This window comes from Spermophilus citellus, assembly GCF_964194105.1.
Source record: "Spermophilus citellus genome assembly, chromosome: 2".
NCBI classification, from domain to species: domain Eukaryota; kingdom Metazoa; phylum Chordata; class Mammalia; order Rodentia; family Sciuridae; genus Spermophilus; species Spermophilus citellus.
Window position 1 is genome coordinate 84501214 of NC_138183.1, and position 17629 is coordinate 84518842.

Genomic DNA, 17629 nt, shown 5'->3' on the forward strand with positions numbered 1-17629 from the left:
TTGTAAAGTTATCCTTCCAGCCAGAGTTAAATGAGCCATTTGAAAGTAATGGAAAATTCATGAAATCTACAATATGAAGTCTTATTGTCAAGTCAAATATTAGGAGACAACAATCCTAAAAGACTTTATGAACAGGATTAGAGAATTTTGTTAAAGAGACACCCATAAATGTGTATGTATAAGGGGTGTGTGTGTGTTTGTGTGTGTGTGTGTGTGTGTGTGTGTGTGTGTGTGTATGAGTGAAATTATACCTACAGAAACAACTGGAGTAGGAAAGATATTTTCATTTTCTTCACGTTTGTTTTAGGAAAATTAAATCTTCCAGATATGGGGGAGTGTCAGGATTTAGGTGTCTCAAGTATCAGTGGCTTTGTCCTTTCAATAACAGGAAAATATGGTAGAAAATTAGGAAAGAGAGTCTAATGGCAGCCAATTCATAACAAGAATTAACAGCATACAGAAAATAAAAAGCAGTCACATGTAAACACATGGATGCACATTTCCTTTCTCCATATATTTTTATTTGTAATCTATATTTCTAGCTTAAAAAATGAGGGCACCAAAAGCAAATGAAAATGTTACAAAGAGGTAAACTGTGTACCAAGAGCTCTTTTGAATATAAATGCAGGAATTCTCAACAAAATATTAATGATGTGAATTCAACGATGTATAAAGATAATTATATGTCACACCAATGGGATTTATTTTAGGTATGCCACACTGGTCAAACTTTTAAAAATTGAGTAATTAAGTAAATTAAGTTTCCATAAGTAAAAAAGAAATATCATATGATCATATAGATAGATGCAGAGAAAGCTTTTTTTTATTGGTTGTTCAAAACATTACAATACTCTTGACATATCATATTACATACATTTGATTCAAGTGGGTTATGAACTCCCATTTTTACCATGTGTACAGATTGCAGAATCACATTGGTTACACATCCACGTTTATACATACTGCCATACTAGTGTCTATTGTATTTTGCTGCCTTTCCTCACCCCTACTATCCCCCCTCCCCACCCCTCCCATCTTCTCTCTCTACCTCATCTACTGTAATTCATTTCTCTCTCTTGTTTTTCCCCTTTCCCCTCACCTCCTCTTATATGTAATTTTGTATAACAATGCAGGTCTCCTTCCATTTCCATGCAATTCCCCTTCTCTCTCCCTTTCCCTCCCACATCTCATCCCTGTTTAATGGTAATCTTCTTCTCATGCTCTTCCTCCCTGCTCTGTTTTGAGTTGCCCTCCTTATATCAAAGAAGACATTCAAAATTTATTTTTTAGGGATTGGCTAGCTTCACTTAGCATAATCTGCTCTAATGCCATCCATTTCAGAGAAAGCTTTTGACAAAATTCAAAAATTCATGTTAAACTCAGCAAACTATGGAATAGAGGAGAGCTTCCTTACCTTGACAAAGATCCGCAAAAATTACTACAACTAAAAAATACTTAATGTTGAAAACTATATGCTTCCTTCTAAGATCTGAAATGAGGCAAGGAAATACTTCCCCAAATTCCTGTTCAATGTGATAATAGAAATTGTAGCAAATGCAATAAGTCAAGAAAAGAAAAACAGATTATATAGATTGGGAAGGAACAAGTACAAATATTTTTATTCACAAATGACATAATTTTCAATATAGAAATCTCAAAAACTAAGCAATAAAAATAACAACAAAACCTTCCTGGACTATTAAGCATTCATAGAAAGGTAGAAGTATACAAATTTAGTGTACAAGTCAGTTGCTGCTGCCAGTAATTAACCATTAGAATTCCAAACAAAAATGACACTTTCATTTATATTAGCATCACAAATAATGAAATTTTTTATATAAACCAATAAAGGATATATAGCATTCATACAGAGGAAACCACCAGTCTGTGATGAAATAAATTTTAAAAAAATCTATATTAATGAAGAGATATTCCATAATTCTAAATAAGAACATCCAATATAGTTAAGATATTACTTTTTCTCAACTTGATCTATAAATTCAATACAATCACAACCAAAATATCAGCAAGTGGTTTTGTAATATAAACAAACTCATTCTAAATTATTTCTGAAAAGACAAAAAGATTCAGAATAGCCAGGATAATACTAACAAAGATCAAAATCAGACAATGCTACTACCCAATTATAGGGCTTATTGTACTACAATAATCAGTACATTTTAAAGTATATTGATCTAGTTAAATAGATTGATGGAACAGGATAGAGGACAAAGGAAGCTTTAAGACACTGAAATATTCCTCTTGCTTCTTCTGTATGAAATTTTGAGGGTAGGTATGTGGTATTATTCATTTTTAACACCCATATAACTATAAAAAGAGGAAAATATTAGTGTAAATTATGCACTTCAGTTAATAAAATGTATTGGTACTATTTCATTATTTATAACAAAAACACTATGCTAATGTAGTATATTAGTAATAGAGGTAACCGAAGGCAGGGCATATTGCAACTCTATTATGTGCTAATTTTTTTCTTCATATCTAAAAGTGTTATAAAAACTGCAGTCTATTGATTTAAAATGTGAGGATATAAGTGAGAAATATAAAGTTTTGTAATAATACTCCTCTTACTTTTTGTAATCACTTTCCACTCAATTCAAGTCTAGAAGGATTCAACATTCTAAATGGTTTTCAAATTATTTTGCTTTTATTTTTAATTCTCTTGCTGTTTTCAAGCAGATATCAGACTACCCCTTCTGTCTCAATTTTATAGTAACTTCCAAGCAATTTTCTCCTATTTTTCCATCATCCGATCAACTATTCAAACTGTTGGCAGTTATTTTAGTTTAATAAAAATTTATCCTGTCACTGCCCTGCTTAAAATCCATCATCAGTTTTCTACTTTCACATTGTTCTCCTACCTTATAAGAAGCTACATTATCTTTTGTGTATCTTTCAGTGTTTTCCTTTAACTATATTATTTCATGTATTCTAGGGCTTGAGTTAAATTCAACTCTGCTTAGTTTCATTAAAGCCAAGCTCTGCATTATCCTCTCCCTTAATGTTTGCTTTTCTTACTACTGAGTATTTCCCTTGCATTTATCCTTTGGAATTTAGCTTAAATATTATACCATTCAGGAATTTTTCTACTTCCTACAAAATTGAGCAAATTATCCCTTATGGTTTACATTGAGTTTTCCATAACATGATATGCAAGTTTCTGTTTTCTTTTTTTTTTTTTATAGCTAAGATTTTTATTTCATCCTACACGTCATAGTTCACAGTTGTGAATTTCTACATTAGCTCGATGTGCCATTTGAATAAAAACAAGAATCTCTTATTTTTTCAAACCCAGGAACACCTCAGTATTTGCATTTGATCATAACCCTTGAGAAGGCAGAGTCACATCTACATTACAGGTTGAATCTATAATATAAAATGTATGATATAATCTATAATATAAAAATTATATTATAATCTATAATATAAAAATTCTCCATTACATACTTGCCAAAAATAAACACTTAATGTCAACCCTAAAAATGTTTCACAGTTAAATTCATGTTATTAACAAAAAGAAAATCCATACTTTTTTAAATTTGTTTGGGTAAAATGGAAGAAAAGAAGTGTGGATCAAAAGAACTGAATTAAACATTGTCATATTAAATTCTTATGATTTTCCAGGATATTTCAAATAACTCATTATTGTTTGGTAACAGTTTTATTGAGATATAATTCATAATTTATACATCTAAATATACAAAGCAGTAACTTTTAGTATATAATAGTTCCCCCTTATCTGCAGAGGAAGCATTCAAAAACTCTAGTAGATTTGTAAAACTGTGAATAGTACCAAATTCCATATATATCACAGTTTTTTTTTTCCTGTAAGACCTGCAGTGTTTCTGCACAGTACCATGGTTAATCTATTTTTTCATATTTTATGTGGTGCTGCTTCTGTATCACTACCTTTGTGCTTTGTGCCATTATTAAGTAAAATAAGGGTTACTTGAATTCAAACATTCTAATACTATAAAAATTGACCTAATAACTGAGAAGGCTACTAAATAACCAATGGATAGGTAGCTATATACAGCATAGATATTCTATGTGAAGAGATGATTTACATCTTGGGCTGGATGGAATAGGAAGGTATGAGATTTCAATATTTACACATAATGGCCTATAAGTTAAAACTTATGAATTAAGAATACTATTTTGGAACTTTTTATTTAGTATTTTCAGACCATGGTTAGTCACAGGTAATTAAAACTATGTAAAGTTAAACAATGAATGAGGAGGACTACTATATTCATAGCTGTATAACTATCATTTCAATCAGTTATATGGGGCATTTTAATTACCACAAAAATTAATTCTGTATCCTTTAACTGTCATCTGCCAATCCGCGCATGTCCCTAAACCCTAGGCATTCAATTCCTATTTGTTTCCATAGATGGTCTACTTTAGACATTAAATAGAATTATATATATAATATGTGATGTTTATGCTGAGCTTTTCAGTTCTTGTAATATTTGAAAAGTTTGTTCATGTTTTTAAGTATACTTTTAAGTCTATATCTTGGAATTTTTTTAACAACACATTGTGAAAGACATAGTCAAATCTAAGCTAATCTATTTATTCTATTGATTAGTATACCAAATATATATTATATGAGGAAGCTTAAGGTTTATCATTGGTTATGAAGTATTTATTCTTTAGTATTCCACTTGGGGATTTTCAAAGTACATTGTGCTCTTTAAATAGGACATACACTTTCCTTCATAAGAGTTTACTTTAGTACAGCATGAAATAGAATAGAGTGAAATAGGTTGAATTTGCCTGAAAAGTGTATCTATGGTTATTGAGACTGATTATTTAAATGTATGTTTCAAGAATGCTATTTAACTAAATCTTACTCCCTTATGGAACAGTTCAGCATGCTCTTGAATGCATAAAGTCTGCCTTTGTTGGACACAATTTTGTATTATCTTCTTCCAAAAGTTGGTGATAAAACATGATTCTTAGGTACTGAAGAAATACAAATTTATACTTAACAGCATTTTTTAACAGTTGAGTTACTGCTGAAAAAATTAACAACTCAGTTTGCTTCATTATGTGTTTAATAATGTAGCTAATGTTCTTTTCCTCCCTTTTGTAGAAATGGCAAATGAAGATTTGCATTCTGGGTAGAGCTTCCTCTAGGGGAAGCAATAGAAGCCTAGACTGACATTCCCTAAACCCCAAACCTTGTTAAAAGTGGTTTCAGTCCTGGGGACCTAATGCACTGATTGCTTCCCTAGAAGGAGTCTCATTGCTTGCTCCATTCGGTCCTGTTACTGAAGATCTAATTACATCTATTATTCTGTTCAGATTCACAGAAGTTTGAGGAAGAAAATTAGAGGTATTAGAGGATGGAATTGGGGGGCATGCAACACACACACACACACACACACACACACATTGTGGGTTCTGAGATGCATTGGTGACCAAACTAGAGTATTTGCGAAATTATATCCAAACTATCGAGTGTGTTACTGTAACAAGAGAAAATGGAGATGGTTCCAATTTTGTATGATTGCCCAGGCAACAGGGATCCAATTACACTGTCAAAATCTGAGGTGCTGGAGCTTAAAAGCCCCACAGGACCTCTCTGCCACCAAACACTTTTTCCCCATCTGTAAAAGGGCAAGTAAAGCAGTTTCAATACTATTGTGAAGTGTTGCTTACATTTGGAGCCCCCTGCCCCTGAAACCTATCCTAGCCCACTCTTCCTCTCTATAGGGCAAACAGTACATGCTTATGTCATGCTTTTGTGTAGCATGGATGAAGACTGCTATCATGGCCTAATATAGCTCGAAATGGAAAGGAACAGGGGGCAGAAGGGAGACTCATTATTTTTTAAATGGCTTCAGTTTTCCCATAGGAATCCTATATATCCTACTTAGCAGAAGCTCATTCCAGCACTGATTAAGTGGGAAATACACAGACTCTCAAAAGGTCAGATCTATAATCAGCTGTCCTCAGGGGTTGACATGGAAAACTTCTTAATTCAACTTGAATGTATTGCTATCTTACAGCAAAGTGCAGGAAACGACAGGGAATTGAGAATATGTATATTTTATGAATTTATAAATACATACAAATTGCTATATATATATATGTGTGTGTGTGTGTGTGTGTGTGTGTGTGTGTGTGTGTGTATGTTTGTGTTTGTGTGTGCACACAAGAAAAATTTATTGCCTGCCTATTTATAATAAGTAACCTGGTTAACCTAAAACATTTATATGGCAATCTTCCATATAGTAATTTTCCTATATGCTGTTGATTTGTTTTTACATTTTTAAGACTTTGGAACTATAAAAAAATCAAGTTTATGTGAGAATGGCTCTGCATTTATTTGTGAGAAACAATTCACAAATTGGAGTCAAAAGGTGTATGATTAAAAAAAGTTTATAAAAAAATAGAATATTAGAAAAAGCAGAAAAACAAATAGAATTCTTAATAAGTTGCCAAACTGTGTAACTGCAGGCCTGTGATAAACACTTCTTTGTGGGAAAAATATACTTGCAGAGCCGGATGGCTTAAGCTGGACAAAGCCTGGTTTCTTGTCTCTTGAAATGCATTTTTACTTATTTTAGTAAAGAATTATTAGTCAATATTTCATTAAAAATGACTTTGGTCAAAAGCTGAAGGTTTTTTACTCATCACACCTAAAAATGCCATCTCTATTTATGTCCTCACATAAATTTGTAGTCATTTCTATCACCTTTATGCTGAGAGCAGCACCCAAATACAAAATGCTAAATCAGTCATGAACCTGCACACTTGCTTATCTGTGTGGAAGAAAATAGATTGTTCCCCTCTTCTCTCCTTATTCCAAGTTGTTATTAAGTTAAGCCTGGAAGAAAATTGACCTTGGAGTTGTCTTGAGCTGTGAGAATGAGAAAAGGTGTGAAGCCCTCTCATTTAAACATTATTCCACCTGCCTATTTCCTTAGAGATAACAGTCTTACAGGGGTGATGGGAAGGAAGTAGTATAAGTGGCAGGGTGGCATTTTTTTTTCACTACAAGAGTGGTTTTTCTTTATCAGAGATTGCAAAAGTGGTTGTCATTCTTATCTTTTCCCACTTCCTGAAGAAGGGAGACCCAGAAGTAGAACAGGGATTTCCTACCTCTTCTGCTTATGGAAATCTGGGAGAAACTACCCAACAAGACATTGGAAAAAGGCATCTCCCTCCTTCTGAGTGTGTCACAGTGAGTCAGACAGTGATTCTTCATTTGTGAGAGACACTCGGAGCACAACAGCCATGAAGTGGGAGGACCAGGGTTGAGAAGGCACTGCTCCTAGGAGACAGAAACTTGTCTGCCACTGATACCAGGCAGTGCACATATGGGAATGGATTGGCTGAGAGCACTGGGCATGATTCACATAGCTGGGCCTGAATCCCAGTCATATGACCCTGGAAGCCTAGTGAAGGTTTCTAGGACTCATTTTTCTCAACTGCACCATGGGATAAAACTTTAAGCTGTTCCAAATGTTTGAGGGATAATTAAAATAACAATAACTGATGAGCACAAGGACTAGCATTATTTAGTGCTCCTCATAAGTTGGCTGCTGGTAAGTTAATGTTGGAAAGCAAAGACATTCTAAAGATAACAAACATTCTTCCTGTCCTAGTCAGCAAAGATGGTGAGGAGAAAGCCTAAATGAACGTGTTTACCAAAAGATGCAAGTGTTTTGGCTAATTGGCTTGTTACCCAAGTGTTTCAATATATTCAGAAATATGTTCATAAGGAAATAATGAAGTCCGTAGAGAAGAACATTCAATGCAGATCACCTTGGGGTGTGCTGCCCTCCCTTTATACACCAAGTGAGGACTGGCTTCTGAGAAAACTGAAGTTAAAAGAATATTTTGGCTGTTTGTTTTGGTGAATTTTGAGAGAATTTCCATCGGTTTTTAAAATAAATTTTATTAGGTGCACTTGAGGTTTACAACATGATGTTATTTGGGTGCATATAGATAGTAAAGTGATACTGTATAGTGAAGCTGATTAGCATATCTATAATCTCACATAGTTTTTATGACAATAGCTGCTAAAACCTACTTATTTAACAATATTTAACAATGTAATCTTACTAACTACTGTCCTCATGTTTTACATTAGATCTCTAGATTTGTTTATCTTACATATCTGCTATTTTGTATATTTTACTCACATTGTCCATATTGTCCCCAAACCCCAGCCTCAGTAGCCACTCTTTTATTTTCTATCTCTTTATATTTGACACTTAAAAAACATTCTACTTTTAAATGAAATTATGCAATATATTTCTTTTTTATTAGTGCATGATTGAGTATATATAATGGTGGGATTCACTGTGACATAGCCGTACATTCACATAACATAATTTGATAAATTTCACTCCCAGGTCCTCTCCTTAACTTCATACCCTCCCTTTCCCTTTTCCCCTTCCTCTACTCTACTGCTCTCGCTTCTGTTTTCATGAGGCCCCTTTTAAATGTTTTTTCTCTCTAACTTCCACATGTGAGAGAACATACAATCCTTGGCTTTCTGAGTTGGGCTTGATGCTCTAAAGTTTCATCCATTTTCCTGCAAATAACATAATTTAATCTTTCTTTTCTTAGAGGGCTACTGGAGATTGAATTCAGGGGCACCCGACCACTGAGCCACATCCCCAGCACGATTTTGTATTTTATTTAGAGACAGGGTCTCACTGAGTTGCTTACTGCCTCACTAAATTGCTGAGGCTAACTTTGAACTCACGATCCTTCTGACTCCACCTCCTGAGCTGCTGGAATTACAGGCATGCTCCACCATGCCCAGACAAATTTAATCCTTCTTTCTGGCTAAATAAAACACCATTGTTATAAATACCACATGTTCTTTTTTTTTTAAGAGAGAGAGAGAGAGAATTTTTAATATTTATTTTTTTAGTTATTGGCGGACACAACATCTTTGTTTGTATGTGGTGCTGAGGATCGAACCCGGACCGCACGCGTGCCAGGCGAGCGCGCTACCGCTTGAGCCACATCCCCAGCCCAATACCACATATTCTTTATATGTTCATCAGTTGACAGACATCTAGGCTGGTTCCATAACTAAGCCATTGTGAATTGTGCTACTATAAACATGGTTATGCATGTGTCATTATAGTAAGCTGGCTTTAATTCCTTTTGGAAAATACTGAGGAATGGTATAGCTGGCTCATATGGCAGTTCTATGTTTAGTCTTTTGAGGAAACTCCATACTGATTTCCTTACTAATTTACTAATGTACTAATTTACATCCCACCAACAGTGTTTAAGTGTCCCTTTCCCCCAATTCCTTGCCAGGATTTATTGTTATTAGTATTCTTGATGATTGCCATCTAACTGTAGTGGGATAAAATCTCAATGTAGGTTTGATTTGAATTTCTCCAATTGCTAAAGATGCAATATATTTCTTTTAGATTCTGGCTTATTTCATTTAGCATCATGCCTCTCAGCTCTACGTGTGGTGTACCCATTTGTAGAATTTCTTTCTTTTTAAATGCTGAATAATATTCCATTGTGTATGTGCATTTACATATATACATTCACACACATATATTTGTTACCTTTTTTTAAAATCTGGTCTCTGTGAATATTTTAAAGTATTTCTGTCCTGGTTATTGTGGATAATGCTGCAGTGGACATGGAAATGCAAATATTTTTAAGATATGGAGACTTATTTCCTTTAGGCATACGCCCAAAAGAAGAACTGCTGGGTGAAGCACTTAAAATGTTCATATTACCTAAAGAAATATATAGATTCAATGAAATTTCTATGAAAATCCCAATGGAATTCTTCACAGAAGCAGAAGAAACAGTTCTAAAATTCATATGAAAACAAAAAGAAGCAAAATAATACTCAGAAAGTAAAACAAAGCTGGAAGCATCACCCTTTGTGATTTTAAATTATATTACAGAGCTCCAGGAATCAAAACAGCATTGTACTAGCAAAAAAAAAAAAAAAAAAGGAAACATAGACCAATGGAGCAGAACAGAGACCTCAGAGGGAAATCCAAACATATACAGTCAAACAGTTTTCAACAAGTGCACCAAGAAGAAACATGGGGAAAGGACGGTCTTTTCAATAAATATTGCCAGGAAACCAGACCATGGGACACATGCTAAAGAATAAAATTAGACCCCTGTCATACATAATACACAAAAAATATTTTCTAAATGAATAAAACACTTAACTATAAAACCTAAAATCTATAAAACTCCTATAAGAGAATATGGGGACAAAATTGAGGGCTTGGACTATGTGAATGATTACATGTTTTGAACATCACACCAAATGTTCAGACCACAAGAGCAAAAATTTAAAAAACGGGCTATATTAAACTAAAAAGCTTCTGCACGGCAAAGGAAACAATTGATGAAATGAAAGCAAACTATAGACTGAGAAAAATATTGTTAAACCAAATGTGTGATGAAGGGTTAATTTTCAAAATTTATAAAGAACTCTTTCAACTCAACAGTATAAGAACAAATAACCCAGTTCAAAAACTGGCATAGGACCTGAACAGACATTTCCCCAAAGAAGGCATAAAAATGGCCAACAGCTATATGAAAATGTGCTTAATATCATCAGTAAATAGGAAGAGCAATTTAAAACCACATGAGATATCACCTCACATGCATCAGGGTGGCTTTTATCAAAAGGACAAGAGATGACAAATATTAGAAAGGGTGTGTAGAAAAGAAAATCCTAGTATACTGTGGGAATATAGATTGGGTAGTCATTAGGGAAAACAGTATGGATATTCCCAAGGACACTGAAAAGAATGTTTTTTAATAAGTACAAATATCCAGGCAACATGCTGGTTTTAAACACGTACAGAATTTTTAGGAAGTCCAGGATTCTGAAGTGAGCTTAAGAAGTTTAGATCCTAGGTGTATAGCAGCATCTGTCAGCCTAAGACTACTGCAAAGAATCCTTGAAAATTCCTCAGCAAATATTCTTACCACACAAAAAGGGAGATAGAGATTCAACTACACTCGGGTTTGAAAAACTTTTGTTTTCAAAATAAAAACAATAAAAGCTATTAAAAAAGCTCAACAATAAAAGCTATAAAAATACTAAGTGGTCTAATAAAGTTTTTTATCTGTTATTATATGCCTGACAAAGTAATTATCTATGACTATTAGTGTGTTTAGAGTAAGAATTTTAAAACAGCACTATTTTTTGCTAAATAGGGAAAATATAATGCACATTATCTCTAATCCATGTCTATCAGTACAGTCATTTGAGAAATTAACACTTGTGAATAACAAACCAATTAGTAAATTACATTTTTGCATTTTCTGAAAATAACATTCAGTTATGAAAAGTATAGAGAACAATGTGATTTTTGTTATTTTGTTAATAGAGAAAAATTGCTGAAACACTATTCCTTTATTTGAACATAACATGTTATATTAAAACAAGTCTTAATTTTCATATATTTAGTGAAAGCCTACTACTATGTAAGAAGTACTATTCTAAGTAGTGGAATTCAATGGGGAACATACCTTGTAAGATTTATATTCTAGTGGAGAAAGACGAACAATAAGCAGATAAAGAAACAAACAAGGTTGCTTGAGATTGTGGTGAAGGAAATGTGCAACTTTGGACATAGAAGTGCTACTCTAGGGAAGACTTCTGTAAGGGGCCATTTGAACAGAGACATGAAGAATGAAAAGGTGCTAGTCATTCAAGAGACATTACGTGATAGAAAAAGCTCAGTAGGTTTGGAGGATGAAAAGATGCCGAGCATGGTGGAAACATAATGAGACTAGTACCTGAGGGCTGAGTATTGAAGGAGGCAGGATCAGAGCCCCTAGGTCCTGGAAGCCATGGCAGGGTTAAGGATTTGGAAGCCACTGGTGTGTGTGTGTGTGTGTGTGTGTGTGTGTGTGTGTGTTCCAGAGGGGAAGGAGAGAGGGAGGCAGAATTCAGATGAACACTAGAATTATTGGTTTTCATTTTTTGTAATCACCCATATTTGTGTATCCATGCAGAACTACTACAGTTAAGGATCTTAACAGACAGGGAAGCTGCACATCTCAGGGGAATCCCTCCTTTAAAGAAGACATACTAGTAGAGAGAGAGAGATATGCTTACACACACAGAAATATATGCACACACCTATACAAACACACATGCCACATTTATTTTACATGTCTTTCTTTCTGAAGCAGGGTCATGACTTTGCCTAATTTATATTTCAAATTAACAACTTGACCTTGGGATGAACATTGAACTGTAGGAGGGCAAGAGGAAATGGAGAGAATCCAGTTAGGAAGCCAATGTAGTATTTTAGGCATGAGATGATGGTGACTTGAACAGGATAGGGGCTAGGGAGATGGTGTCATATATGTATGTGGATTATATTTTGTAGGTAGGACTCATGATGTATTGAATGTAGAGTTAAGTCACAGAGAAATTAATTTTGGAACAAAATAGGCAGGGAACAGGGTGGGTGTTTAACATGACAGGCCTTTGTTGCAGCAAAACACTCTGGCCTTCCATAAATCACTGTAGCATGCAACATCAAGAACTCAAAAGGACCAAAAAACTCCATTAGCACTGAACCATAGCATCTCCATAATAGACATATTTAACAAGATGACATTAGTGCTATTCATTTTTCTTGTTATGCACATTTTAGAAAGCAGGCCAAAGGACTATAAAACACTACATATGGTATTATCACATTGTTTCTAAGTACAGGAGAAAAACTGAATTAAGAGCAGCCTGCTTCACTAGGCTGGGAAGAAAATGCACTCCCTGTTTCCTCAAACCTTCAAATCTCCTGTGCTATGTTCTACACATAGTTGCAACAGAATTTCTAATAGTCTGCCTTCATAGCTGTGGTCCAGGACAGAGGTTGATATCGAGGTGTTTTTTTTTAAATGAGAATTTTTTTTCTTTTTTTAAATTTTTTTTTTTAATATTTATTTTTTAGTTTTCGGCGGACACAACATCTTTGTATGTGGTGCTGAGGATTGAACCCAGGCTGCACGCATGCCAGGCAAGCGCGCTACCACTTGAGCCACATTCCCCAGCGAGGGTTTTTTTTTTTTTTAATGGCAATGTTTTTCCAAATTGAATATGACCTGTAGTGAATATAAAGTTAGTAAAAATTGACTTACATTGGGAACCAAGTAGAATAAAATAGAAAATATCATAGTGTGTCTGCTACAATATTGTTTTGTAAAATCTTTGTTTTTGCACCATTTATATATGGTGCTGTGTGTGTGTGTGTGTGTGTGTGTATCACAATATGGGGTGAGGTTAAAACTCCAAGTTAGAAGATTATCCTGGGTACATTCTGCATCTTTATGGTAGGAAGAGGTGGATAAACAGATGTTGGAGATCAAATTACTTGGTAGGCAGTATTTGTTGAAAAAGAGGTAGAGAACACAAAACTTGTCAAGGGAGTAGGGAAATAAGAGTTGTGTGCAGAGAGTTTTCCAGAAAATCAGATGAAGTTCACAAAATACCAGGCTGTAGTCAGAGGCATCTTAGTATTTGAGGAAGAGCATTCAAAAAAGAACAGTGGAAGGTCCTATTGACAATCTTTGTGTGCCTCAGCTGTGCTGTGTCCACCTTTGGAAACTCCACATTGTAATGGGCTGTCCTAACATCTAAAGAATTTCGAGATGGACACCGGAAATTTCACCTCTTCCCAATGGAGAATTCAAGAGCCAAGGAATATCACTGCATTTTTATAATTCTGAATCCCCATTTCCTAGGCCAAACCCTATGTATTGAATTTGTCCTATAGAAAATACTTACACTTAATTTCTTCATGTCACTCAGATGAATCCTGTGAGCTTACTGAATGGTCAGAACAAAGCCAATTCTTAAAGCAAAGCAAAAAGAGAAGTCCTTTCAGCTACAGACTGAGCAAGATCTCTCCTGGCAGTGACAAAGGTTTCAAATGGGAAAGAGTTTTCAAAATTTTAAAGTGACCAAAAAAATTGTACGTTTTTCCTCCTCCCAGGATACTGCATTCAGATAGAAGTAACTAATAGAGTACGGATCAAATCTCTATGCCCAGCCTTTCTTCTGGAGACTACTGTCTTTTAGACTGGTAAAAGCCATGAGTAACTGTGCAGTAGTCCAGCTATGACCCTGGTACTTAACAGTTGTGATATGCAGTAAAACATTGGATCTTTCCTTTTTTTTTTTCAACCCACTTTGAGTGCTATTCTGTCATTGGTTTTTTCAGATAATTCTAATCCTGGATTTGAGGCCACTGTTTACATTTTTTAAACTTTCCTAGATGAATGATATAGTTTTAAGTATCTTTATCTTGCCTCTCATTATTTCTAATTAAGTCTCTGACCACTTTTTAGTTGTATGCTAAGAGAATGTGTGGTGTGGTTATTGGAGTCAGCACAAGGGAAGAAATATGTTAAGTATTTTAATTAGTAAATAGAACAAATCAAGCATTCGGCATAGTGTTGGGTGTTTCAGGTTAAGGGGATATCAACAGACAAATATGCTTTGAAAAGGGAAAATGGAATGGTTTACACATTACATATCTGGTAAACAAATTGTCTGAGAAATAATTAGAGAAAATAAGAACTCATCTTGTTGAGAAAGAAAATACAAATCCCTATTATCTTTCTGGCTCTGGATTAATATCTGAAGATATAGCAAAAGCTTTGCTAAGAAAATTCAAAGGAAAGAAAAGCTGTTAGGGATATGTGAAGGTAACCATCATATATTTTAAGGACATTTATTTAGAAAGAGCATAGATTAAACTTCCTATATCTCCATTTTCTTATTTACTAAAATAAGAAGGGGGAAGGAGAGGATAGTGATACCCTAACTATACTGATACTTTTTGGCAGAGATGGTCCAGATTTTGTGAGGCCTGAAGCTTATATAATGTGGGGACCCTTTTTAAGAAATAAAATTAGATATGAAAATTAATATTTATTTATAAATAATAATATTTTAAAACATTGATGTTACCCAGTTAGGCCTGTTTTGCTCACCACATAGTTTTTCAATCACTGAAACTTGCGAGAGACAGTTTATCCAAGAGGTTTCAATTTTGAGGAAGCAGAATCCCCAAATCTGAAATACACCCCTCCTGAGAATAGAGATTATGGGTATTTATGGGCTAGAGAAACAAGGTGGTCTAAGGTAGGGGAAAGGTGATTGGAATGAGGGAGAAGTAAAGTAATAATTGATCTACACATTCCTAGTCAAATTTCATAGCTCTTTGGAATGTGTGTTCAGAAAATGCAAGTGTTAGCATGATCTGAGCATGCATTTTTCCACCCTCTGATGTCAAAAGCCCACCCATAAGACATATGAACAGGTCCAAGTGAAGGGTCAGTAGTCTTTACCAATTTAAGATAGACAAAAGCAGGCTCCAACTTTCTGAAAATCGGCTTAAGCAATTGTTACCAACGTGACCATACATAACAGAGATGCTTTCTACAAATGAACCTAATGGGAGAATAATGCTTACCTAGATGACCTCTGAAATTAGTGATAAAAGAAAATAACTAAAACCAAGTGAAGCTGGAGAGTTATTCAGGTTGCCTCTTTGTTTCATTGGCAAATACTAGAAATATTTCAAAGTCCAATAAAACAAAGGTTTTTTTCAATCAATTAACTGCCATACTCATATTTCTATGATATTTTTTAACCTACATTTTGGACCATAGTCTCTGAAAATTTTTCACATTACAATTATAAATTTCTGAGTTAATATACAAAAGAGAATAAAAAGATACAGAGAATATAAATTTGCTTCTCTTTCTTCTAGCATAGCTTTTAATTATTGATGGTTCAGAATTTTTTTCCCACAGGACAGCATTTGATGCTGTACATTTCCAGCCCCCTTTCCTATCACTATCACATATGTAAATGAGAAACTTTAATATAGATGTGACTTTGATTTATAAATTTTTTCCTTGCAGCCCTCACATATCTGCAGAAAGGCTTTAAGTAGATCTTGATTGCCCCTACTTCCCACCCCCTTGCACAGAACAGTAAAGAGTCTTCTGCCCACATATTAACTGGAGAAATTCTGTTTTCCCCAGCTTTAAAAAGGGCTTATGCACTTGCAGGGTGTAGCAAGAGTGAGCAGAGAGGGAAGTCTGCCCTGGGTACAGGCACTACCTGAAGATGATTTAGAAATAAAAATCAAACAAGTAATAATTGGTCTGCTTTTTATCATCACCATGTGCCAACAATTCTAAACAATGTTAATAAAAAAAATACTCCTCCAACAAAAGGCTTTTGTTACTCTGAGTTCAGAGTAATTGTTGCAGTTCCTCTTAGGTTTTAAAGATTGATATGTAAGTTTCAGGTCAGCACTTTTATTACCTATATTTCAATAAACATTGTATTCTGCATGAAGTTAATTTGGAAAACTACCATCTTCCAATACATGTGGACTCAGTTACAGGAATTGGTTTCTTTAGAAAATTTTTAATGGTTCTGAACCATTAAAAGCTTGCTTTGCACGTAGTCTCTGTCTCCAAGCACAGTGGTATTGCACTTTCCTATGGGTAAACACATTTGAAATGTTAGTAGAGTGTAAAAATGAAGAAATAGAACTTGAGTTGCAATAGTTTTGTCATTCTATGTTTTCACTGGGAGATTCATTTCTATTTAAAATGTAAAACAGTGATGTAAATTGCAAACTACATATACTATTTTTGTTCAGTAAGTGGAAATTTAAGTTCATTGGAGATAGTAAAATATATTCTTTTATTTAAAATCACTTAAAAAACAAAGAACAGTTCACAAGTAATAGTTACTCATTAGCATATTATTATTATTATTATCATCATCATTATTGATAGTTTGATCAAATAAAGGAGAGGGGTTGTGAAAAAAAATAGTCTGTTCTAGAGGTCCAGTATGATAGGTACACCAAAATACAAACCAAGTTTGGAAATCACTGGAGTACAGAACCATGCCATAGAACTGGAGGTAGGAGAATGAGACATAATTTTAAAATCAAAAGTTTTGCTCCCCTATTTCAGCCTCAAGAAATGCCTTTCTAAATAACTAATATTATCCAAAATTAAAATGGGCTTCCTGAGAGGAAGGGGTCTTCCAGGGAAATGAAGCAGAGGCTGAAGTACGACTTCTTGTGTGGAACACAACATAAAAGAAAAAAAAAGGTGATGTTTAAATATTCAAGATTCTGCCCATGACTTTGTGATAGATTGTTTAACTTTAAAATATATAATTAAAAAATTATAATTGCATATATTCTTGTGAAATAATAATTAAGTATATTTAAGATGCACATGATTTGATATACATATACATTATTCAATGATTACCAAAGTCAAATTAATTTGTATTTCCACAAATTAATTTGTACAACCACAAAGTAATTAGAACTCCACAACCCCCAGAGTTACCATTTATATGTGTGTGTGGGGGGGGTGAGGTATGTATGTGCATGTTCACTAGTATAAGCATATGTGGTACTTACACCATTTTATCAAATTTCAAGTAAACAATAGAGTATTAAGTATAGTCACCATATTGTATATCAGATTCCAAGGACATATTCATCTTGTGAAAGTTCTCCATTTTCCCCCATCACCTAGAGCCTAGCAACATTGTTCTTCTCCTTGCCTC